The sequence below is a fragment of the Phyllostomus discolor genome, chromosome 5 (assembly GCF_004126475.2).
Source record: "Phyllostomus discolor isolate MPI-MPIP mPhyDis1 chromosome 5, mPhyDis1.pri.v3, whole genome shotgun sequence".
Lineage (NCBI taxonomy): Eukaryota > Metazoa > Chordata > Mammalia > Chiroptera > Phyllostomidae > Phyllostomus > Phyllostomus discolor.
Window position 1 is genome coordinate 108,459,052 of NC_040907.2, and position 10,984 is coordinate 108,470,035.

Here is a 10,984-nt window from a genome sequence, read left to right on the forward strand (position 1 = left end):
TAAAGTGTTTACTTATGCAATTCCCTCTGACAGGAATGGTTTCCTCTCTCTCTTCCCACCTCATAACTTTACCTAAAAGGCCTATTCATCCTTCACTATCTTCTTAGACATGAGATATGTTTAAGATACATGATTGCAGGTGGTTACTTTTGTTATGTGTTCTGTGACACAAAGTGTCTCTTGTGACCTTGGTGCACAGCCTGTAATTATCTTTTTAAATACATTCAGACTGTCTTTTGGGGTCTGAGGTCAATGAACATGGTTCTTCTTCTCCTATGAGTGAGTGCTGGTCAGGCGGCCAATGGCCAGAAGGAATGTGTATTGTTTTAGGAATGGATTGTAATTCCCTCCTTATCTCCTTCTGGGAGTGGCTTCTTGTCCTGTGACTGTTTTTGACCCTTTTACACAGTGAGGTAATATAGTTGAGAGTCATGAGTGGAACAGTGCCTTCTTGTCTGAGACCCCCTTATAAGAAGCCTCAGACTGGAGGAGGTGTGGTCTCTTGCACAACCTGCCACTGTCAGTGTATTTCCCTGTAATGTGATATTAAACAGCATGTCCACATTGGCTAGTCCACCAGATGGTTTTATTTGAAAATTACGAAAACTTAAGCAGCTCCCTGGTTTAGGGTTCCTGTGCTACAGGGTCTGTCTAATGTACTGGAATGTCAGCCCCAAGAAGGCAGGGCCTATTTTGTTCACAGTACATCCACAGAGCCCAGTGCAGCCTCTGGCACACAGATGCCCCTTAGTAAATAAATGTACCAGCACTTAAACCCAGCTCTGGCTGATCCCGGAGCTCCTCCTTGCTATGCTTCATGGTGCTGGGTCACAATGGCTCAGCAATGGACAGAGCCTCCAGGCTTGCCTTTGTGGCTTCAGTGGCTCAAGAAAAGCTGAAGACCTGTTGGAATTGTTTAAACCATCTCTTGCAGAAAAAGAATGGAAGGTGTCTCTGGGTAAGGCAGTGACAATGCATGGATATAACTCCTCTGAACCCAAACATGAGGAGAGGGAACATCTGACTTGACTCCCAAATTTTTTATGCATTCCACTAGAGACTGGCTCTTTTGATATCAGGGAGAGATACTCCCCAAAAAGGAAGGAAGAAAGAGGTCTGCTTTGTGAGAAAATTGCTGCCATGGCCTTATGGATACCCATGCTAAACAGTGGGGCTCACAGACACAAGATTAGAACCTGTTCCCCTTGAGCCATCTGTACTGTTGAAATATCACTTATTCTCTCTGGGCCAGTATTCTAATTTGTATTATGGAAATTATACCACCCACACATGCCAAAATTTTGGTGCTGTGCAGAGTGGGTGGGCATGTTTTTGATATATGGGGGAAGAGCGTGGCTTTTTTGTCAAAGAGACTGCAGTGTTATGTACCCAACTCTTCCCCATCTTGCTGTATGCACTTGAGCAACTCACTCTTCCTCTCTGAGCCCAATTCCTTGTCTACAAGATGGGGACAACCTCACTCACCTCATAAAGTTACTGTGCACACAGGGTAGGGCACAGAGTAGCCCCCAATATATGGGAGCTCTGATTGCTAAAACAATGTGCCCCAAGAAATGCAGAATTTAGACATGGCCACCAACTTGTGACTGTTAAGTCCTGCCTTCTAATCACAGATCTGGGGTCAATGGGTGCTTGAGGCCTTTGGTCTAAACTTACAAGGTTCTGCCCCTTCCACCCTCAGGAACCAAAAGGATGCCAGGAGTTCCCTCTGATCAAAAGATGATCTCGGCCTGGAGCAAAGCAGGAAAACCCAGCCCCTCAAGGGAGACAGGATACAGGCCTGACCACTGGCTACCAGGAACAAAGTGTTCCCCCTAGTTCCAGCCTAGCCTGGCCAATAACCCAAACTAGACTGATATGATGGGACCTCCAAGGGCACTGGACAATGCTTCATTCTCCAGATATGCAAACTGAGTCCTTGAGAGGAAAAGGAACTTGTCCAAGGCACCAAAGAAGCTGGTGGCAAAGCTGGGACCAGGGTCGCAACTGGAGCTCGCCCAGAAGCAGGAAGCACTGCCCTCCCCAGATGCCTTGCAAACATGCTCTTTTGCTTGCAGCCCCCTCCTAATGGAACCAGCCAACCATTTCCTTAACCACAGAGCCATTCCAGATGAAAACAACTGGGGAACATATATTACATCTAGGTTTGGTTAAACAATGAATAAAAAGGCTTTTACCCTGAACACTTTAGGGGGAGGGTCTAAACACACCCTCCCCTGAAATAGTCATCAGAATGTATGTGCCTATAGGTTAGGAAAGAGAGTGTAGGTGTTGGAAAGAGAGTCTCCTCTAGACAGAGTTTTCTTCAGGTCCCCATGACAGTCTCTTTTAGGACTGAGCTGAAAAGTTCTGGGCCTCTCTGAGGGATCCCATGTATCTTGTGTACTTCCTTATTCAGAAAGGCCAGAATGTGCAACCAGCCCTGGAACTGCTTCTTGAAACAACATGGGGCATGCCACACACATACATACACACAGACACACATCCACAATCTCCGAGGAGGGCTGCCCTTCATCACTGTCTACCACCAAGTGAAGAGGGAGTTCTTGGTGCTCAGCACTGACACCTCAAACACACAGAGCTACAGGGATCAGGCCAGCCCCCTAGGTCTGTAGGCTGAGGACTGAAGGTACACCAGTGATGCTGTCTCAGTCCCAGGCTGAGAGATGTGGGTGACATGAGGAGGGCAATACACACACACACAGTCACAGCCTCATTCAGTCACACACAGACTCATGCATCACATCACATACACATGGATAGACACACAGTCACAGCCTCACTGGTCATACAGATTCTTGGATCACTCAGATACACATCATACTCAAAACTACAGATAAACACATAGACATACAGATACATGTATATATGATGCATGGAGATTATACTGAGATGGCTCCAGACAGAAGCACAGGTGTTCTCAGATACAGTCACAGGCACATGTCCTAACCTACACAGGCATGTACATTCATACACATCTACAATCCAGGCATCTAAATGCTTCCCCAGCACCCACCACTATAGATTCTGTCTCTGTGGGAAGTCAAGGGCTATTAACTCTAAAGGGTAAACTGGGCTCCTTGCTCACCCCAGGGAGAGGACAGAAGGGCAGCTGAACCCTGTCTGACTTTCATCCTCAAGCACATGCCCACAAGTGGAGCAACATACTGTCCAGAGACTCTCAGAGAGCGAGGCTCCTGGCTCCTGAGAATGCCTCAAAGGACTAAGAATTTGGAAGGGGGGGCAGGGGATGTGTTGGGGAGGATTTATTTTCCCAAAGGCTTATCTTCCCCTTTCCTGAAGCATGGTCCTCCCGCTGCAGGCCCATCCAGACCCCCACCCCCTGCTTGTTTCATCTTAGTGAGATTCACCCACCAGCTCCTCCACAAGAGGGGTCCTACCCAGACACATGCAGGAGTGCCCCACTGCTGGAAAGCCCTCATGCTGCATATGCCTAAGAACACAGCAGAAAAAATCCAGAGTCCTTCCCCAACACCTGAAGCCTCTACCCTGAAACACCAGCCTCCAGTCCTGCGCAAGGTCCTTCATCCAGGTAAGCACCACAACCAAAGTGGCCGCCCCCTGGCGACCCCACCTTTGAGGCTCTTTCCTGGGGAGGGGGCAGCTACTACTGTCCCCCGCAGAGGTTGCACTCTCCCAACCCCTCTACCTTCATTAAGCCCCCCTTCCTCACCTCACCACCTACATCCTAGGCTGTGCGGAGCAGCCTCTGTCGGATCTCCACCTCTCTGGCACAAAACCGGAAGTCAGCCGTTGTGTGTAGGGGCTGGACAGGGATTGGGGCTGCCCTCCCGCTCTTTACCCTCGGGGCCTCAATCCTTGGCTGGGCGTGCCACGGGAGGCGTCCGGGGCGTTGCAGTATCATTGTGGTGGGACTCTAGAGCCTTGGCCTGGGGGTGGAGCCGAGCGCCGAGTGACGTTGGCACCTATAGCGCACGCATGTAGTCGCCTCCCCCAAGAAACTCACTGCCCTAGCACCAGGTTTTCCGCGCGAACGTTCTGCCGGCCAGTTGCACACCCTCACTCTTGCACCTGCAGCACCTGGACCCCCCAATGAAACCTCTCACTTTCCTGCCCTACGTCCGTGCCCCACCCACCCCTAATGGGGCAGGGAAGGACAGCATCATTTATTCAATGTCTGCTTTGTGCCAGGCTCAAGAAAGTGGCGGGAGATGGAGGGGCACATTCTCCAAAACTCGGTTTTCTCAGGGTATGATATGATTACCTCATGGGAATGGTGTGAGACTGAAGTGAGGTATTGAATGTAAAACTCTAAACGCAGTCCCAGGGTTAAAAAGGCCAGCACTCACAAAAGGTTACTACAGCTGCCATTTTTACCATTTATTATTATTATTATTATTATTATTATTAATTGCTGAGAGTCTTACAAGGCTCTCCTTAAAGGAGAGGCCAGGCCTTAAATGGCCCCCTCTCCTCACCACATGCAGGTCACTGGGAGAGTGGGGTCCTCCCAGGAGCCTGTCCCCAGTGGGGTGCAGCTGTTAGCCAAGATCTCCGGGGCTGTGCAGGCAATGGGCTCTGTGAGACCAAAACTTGTTTCATCAAGTTTCTGACTGAATGCACCCAGAATGCAATTCAGGTCAACAAATATGTATTGAGAACCTATTATGTGCCAGATTACTGTGCATGCTGGGGATACTGAAACAAACAATACAGACAATAAACCCTGGCTTGTGGAGCTTTGGAGGTAGACAACAAAATATATAATAAGTGATATATTATGTTGGAAGATTCTGGAGAAAAATAAACTAGACAAGGGAGACAGGGTGGGCCCTGATGGGTGGGGTTTGTATTTTGATGTAGAGTGGTTGAGAGAGGCCCCACTGAAAAGGTGACATTTGAGCAAATGGGAATAAGAGTACAATATAGGGGTTTTTGAAGGAAGAGCATTTCAGACAAAAAGAACAGTAAGTGCAAAGGCCCTGGGGTTGGAGATGCCCACCAAGTGTACCAAACTGCAAGGAGTCCAGTGTGGCTGGAGTGGCATGAACAAGTCCACTTCAAGGATTTGCCCTCCTGCCCCCAAAGCCACCCCTGCCACCACCAGTATTCAGTCCTCCTTTTGGAAGGACTGAGAACAGCTCAGAGTGTGCCCTCTCCCTGCAATAGTGAATCCATAGCCCCCTCTTTCCCATTTGTCAAGTGTCTGGTATCTTTGCTCATAAGCCACAGAAGCCCATTTTGGCTAATTTGGACAAAAGGGAATAAACTGGAAAGCTAATGGGTATCTAATGGGTATTCTCATAATCTATGGGAGCCTGAAAAACTGGAAAATGCTATGAAACCAAGGCAGCTCTGGAAGCCCAGAAAGGGAGACTCTCAGGAATAGTCACCTGGTAAAGAGTATACTTAGACATCCAGTTGGTTTGGCCTGGGACACACCCCTGTGGGAGGGGAGTCTCAATCACAACCTCATCACCCCATTATCTCCAGTGAAGGTGTAGTGAATCCCCCAGGATCCCAGAGAATGCAAAATGGTTGCTTGGTAGAAAACAAACAAAAAATGTGTATTATTGCCATATATCAAGGACCTACTATTTGTCAGGCACTGTGCCAAGGTCTTTGGGCTTTGCTTGCTTATCTTATTGACCTGACTCACTACCCTAGGATTTTTTTTTATTAACTACAGTGGAGGCCAAGGCTAGAGAGGGCTTTGCCCAAGTTCACAAAGCAAGTGAGAAACAGCCAGAATAATGACCTCAAAACCTAAGAAATTGATCCACTGCTTCTTCTCCTAAGGTAACTGGGGTTCTTTAAAGAAGCAGGGTGCCGAAGCCTCACTCAGTGGAGCCATTCTTCAAAACTCACATCTTTGCCTTCCCAGACAAGCACTAAGTCTGGAAAGTTCACCTGTTCTGGCCTTTCCTTGAAAATCTGGAGCTTTTCTGCAAAGATAAAGGACTCGATGGTATTTGATTTAACAACAACAGGAATGTGGGCATTGATGGGACCAGGGCTTGCTTGGGTTTCTGAACCAGCTTAGCTCCCTCCACTGCAGTTGGATCACTCACCACTAGGGGCACCATCACCTAAAATCAGTTTGGGAAGAGTTAGACTCTTACTGAGGCCAGACAAACCTTTCCTGGATCCCAAAACTTCCCTGAGAGTCTGAGAATTCCATCACTTGACCCATGGTACCCAGGCTACTTCTCATATTTGCTGTGCTGACCGCTGGTGAGGCAGCCAGAAGAGTGAGAAGTCTTCTCCTATAGTTCCTTCAGCGCCCTCTATTGAAAAAGCTCAGCATTGTGCTCAGAATGAAAGAAATGTTTACGACGTGCTCTTTATTGTGGAGGAGCAAGCATTGAAGACTGAATTTGGAGCTGAGAGGCAGTACACTGATAACTGGCACAACGCATGACTTCAAAATGCATAATATAATAATAATGATAATAACAACTATAATTGAACACTTAAATGTGTCTGGGACTGTGCTATAAACTTCCCACATATTATCTTATTTAATGCACCAAACAGCCCTATGATATAGGTTCTTTCCATTATCTGTGTTTTATAGTGAAGGCTGAGTTAAATAGTTTAAATAGTTAAAATAGTTTAACCAAAAACTATCTGGTTAAATAGTTTTACCAAAAGCATTTCGCCAAAACACAAGAGAGGCTGGATGCAAACCAAGGTGCTCTTAATCAACTTACACACAGAAATCCTAGTTAGCATTGTGTTGTATGCCTTATGCAGCAGATGCCCTTCATTGCTGGCATGGTTCATTTTGTATGTTAACTTGACTGGGCCACCGGGTGCCCAGATATTTGGTGATGTATTGTTCTAGGTCCGTCTGTATGGGTGTTCCTGGATTATATTAACATCTGACCAAAGCAGATTGTCCTCCTTAATGTGGTGGGCCTTGTCTAATTAGTTGATGACATGGATAGGACAAAGAAGGCTGAGTAAGAGCCTATGTGCATGCACTCGTGTCCAGCTTGATGGTCAATAGACATTCACACCCTCTCTCTCAGTGAGAGTCTTGTTGACCTGAACTGGGTTTCATGGTCATTTTTACTGCAAGGGGTACTGGACAACTGAGTATCTGCCAAAGGGAAGGAGATTATACTTGTTATATTTAATCATTTGCTGTTCAGTCAGTGGGGGTGTGCCACCTCTGCATACATAAAATGCAGAAATAAAAATTTGAGAAGCATCCAGAGATCTCATGACAGGCCAGGCACCTAACTCATGGCTCTCATGAAGCTTATACAGATGACTTATGGACACCAGGGTGAGCCAGAACAGAGAAGAGTCAAAACAGCAGGCAGTGAGTGGTGATTGTAGCCTCAGGTAAGTTTATGAGTCTCTTCTTAGAGGACATCCAAGTATTGGAGCAAGAAGATTTTTACAGGAAAAATAGAGATGCTGTGTGAGCAGATGAAGGGAATAGAAATGATATCTTAATGTGAATGTCACTTTGCAGGCTGTCAGCACCTGGACACATTTGGGCCTTGGCAAGTAGTATCTGTGGGCCCTGAGGTTGTGATGCCATCTTGGAATGGGGCATGAGGGTGGGAGGCTTCAGTGAATTTTAAGAGGAAAACTGACAGTTACCTTCATTGGATGGCCCTGGTGGGTAGCAGGTTAATGGATGAGATGTTCTCACCATAATAAATTTCCAAGTCTAACACTGAGGCAAAAAAAATATATATCTCACTTCCCCCTATAGACAGATAATAACTGCTGCTATCAACTTTGCTTTACTTGAATCATTTAAACAAGACTGGAATTTTTTCCTGACTTTTCCAGTTGAGTTTCATTCATTCATTTGTTCAATAAGTCTTTACTGAGAGCACACCATATGCTCAACATCAGGGATGTGGTGTGAATAAGTCAAGTTATTTTCCACATGAAGTAAACATTTGAGCTAAAGGGATAAAGACAATAAGCAAGCGATCAATATAATATGTGATCAGTGCTCTGAAGCATGTGGACTGGTTGGCATGATAGTGAGTGCCCATAGATTTGGGACCCCAAGAAGATGAGGAGGAGCCAATCAGTCTTATGGAAGAGTGTTTGAGGAGGTGTCAGCATGGCTGAGACATGAATGGAGAGGATAGCAGTCAGGCTAAGAGTTGAAGGAAGCCTATTCCAGGCACATGGAAGAGCAGGTAAGAAGGCCCAGGGATGAGAATAAGCATGCCTTGACAAAAAAAAAAAAAAAGAGAAAAGATGCAGTGGAGACCGAAACAGTGAGTTCTTAAGGGCCCAGCAGGCCATAACTTCCAAAAAAAAAAAAAAAAAAAAACCTCAGAAGATTCCCTCTCACACTCCATACCACATTTGATTTGCTGATGTATTCCGTATATCAGCAAGCCTTTCTTATTTTTTATGGTAACATTCATAGGATATTCACTATTTTAAAGTACATAATTCAGTGGCATTTAGTACATTCACAATCTGAAACCATCACCACTGTCTAGAACATTTCCTCACTTCAAAAGGAAATCCTGTCCCATTAAGCAGTCATTCCTCATTTTACCCTCTCCCCAGCTGCTAGCAACCACTAGTTTTCTTTCTGTCTTTATGAGTTTGTCTATTCTGCATATGTAAATGGAATGATACATTGTGTGTAGCCTTTGTGTCTGGCTCCTTTCACATACCATATTTTGGAGATTCATCCATGTAGTACCATGTATCAATATTTTATTCCTAGTTATGGCTGAATAATATCCCATTATAAGGAAACATTTGTTTATCTATACATCAAGTGATGGATGTTTGGATTGTCTGTACCTCTTGGCTATTGTGAATGGTGCTGCTATGAACACTTGTGTACAAGTTTTTGTGTGGACATATATATTTTATGTAACTTGAGTATATACCTAGAAGCGGAATTGCTAGACTGAATGTTTGTTTCCACAAACAATTAATACGTTGACACTTAATCCCCAATTTATTTAGAGGCACAGCCATTTGGAGATGATTAGGTCTTGAGGATAGAGTCCTCATGAATGGGATTAGTGCCTTAAATAAGAGACCCCAGACAGTTCCCTTGTTCCTTCTGCCATGAATGGACACAGCAAGAAGACAGTCACCTATGAATCAGGAAACAAATTCTCACCAGACACAGAATCCATTAACGCCTTGATCTCCTAGACTCCCTATCCTCCAGAACTATGATAAATAAGTTTCTGTGTTTGTAAGCCACCCAGCCTAGGGTACTTTGTTATATAGCAGGCTGAAATAAGACACAGATCATCCAGTAATTCTATGTTACACATTTTGAGGAACCTCCAAATTCTTTCCCATAGTGATTGCACCATTTTTTAGGCATACATCACCTACAAGCAATGTATGAGGACTTCAATTTTCCACATGGTTGCCAAAAGTTATTTTCATTTTTTAAAATTATAGTCATCCGAGCAGGTGTGAAGTGGTGTCTCTTTGTGATTTTGATTTGCATTTCCTAAGACTAATTATATTGGACAAATATGCCTGTGAGCCATTTTTATAACTTCTTTGGAAAAGTTCTATTTCAGTCCTTTGCTCATTTATAAACTGGATTATTTGTCTTTTTGTTGATAAGTTGTAAAATTTCTTTATAAATTCTGGATACTAGATTCTTATTACACAAATGATTTGTAAATAGTTTCTCCTATTCTAGAGGTTGTGTTTTCTATTTTTTATTGTGACCTATTAAGAGAGTATACAAAAGTTTTAAAATTTTATGAAATCAAATTTATGTATGTTTTGTTATTGGTGCTTTTAGTGTCAAAACCCAAGATTATGACTATTTGCTCCTATGTTTTCTTCTAAGAGATTTATGTTTAAAGCTCCTATATTTGGGTCTCCACTCACCTCCCTGGGTCACTTTGATGGCTGCTTTCAGTGATGCTGCTTACCATTATATCGAGCAGCATCATGATGTTGCTCCATGCAGACAGCATCACCCTCATCATCTTTCTGTGGCCCATCTGAGGCAAAATCCAGAGAAAACGACAATAATTGAGTAATTCCCAAGTTACCACCTTGAGAAATTAGGGACAGTGCAGTGGTTCCATCATAAATCTGCTCATGGATGCTGGCTCCATGCTTCAGCAAGGTACCAACCACCTGCATGTGCCCATACTGACTTGTGACTAATAGGGCAGCAAATCTGTCTTTGGTCCTAACTTTAGTGGATGCTCCAAATTCAAAGAGAAATCTCACGATGTCATTATAGCCTTGCTGGGAAGCAAAGAACAAGGCAGTTTTACATGACTGGAGATTGATATCTGTTCCCTGGAGAATGAGTTCCATCATACCATCTATGTGACAAGCATAGGAGGTGACCATGAGTAGCATGATGCCATAACTGTTCCTGCAGTCCCCATTCACTCAACCACTGTTCAAGAACAGCCTGAGCAGAACCAGGTTTGCTCTTCTCGCTGTCCACAATGTGGCCTTGGCAAATGGGGTTTCCTTCTTTGAGGGCATCCTGCACATGTCTGCAGCTGCCCAAGTAGGACCTGCACAATTCCAGCGGGGGCTCAGACCAGATAGCATACTTCTACATAATCCATCGGTCAAAGAAATCACAAGGGAAATTTGAAAATATTTTTGACTTAAAAATTGAATATACTACATATCAAATTTGGAGAATAAAGCTAAAGCAGTATGTGCAGGAAAATTTATAGCATTGAATCCATTAAAAAAGAAGAAAGAATGAGAGCCAGGTGGCTCAGTTTGCTAAAGTGTTTTCCCACACAACAGAAGGTTGTGGGGTTGGATTCCCAGTCAGGTCACATACCTAGGTTGTAGGTTTTATCCCTGGGCAAGGTGCATCCAGGAGGCAGCTGGTCAATGTTTCTCTCTCACATCAATATTTCTCTCTCCCTGCTTCCCTCCCTTCCTCCTTCCCTCCTCCTTCCCTCTCTCTTTTCCTGTCATTCTAAAATCAATAAATATATCCTCAAGTTAGGATTTAAAAAATAAA

The 10,984-nt window shown here is 44.6% G+C and overlaps 1 pseudogene; it reads right to left on the minus strand.

The window, feature by feature from the left end:
- Window positions 1–9,894: 9,894 nt before the first annotated feature.
- Window positions 9,895–10,494, minus strand: LOC114497148 (annotated as a pseudogene).
- Window positions 10,495–10,984: the final 490 nt, after the last annotated feature.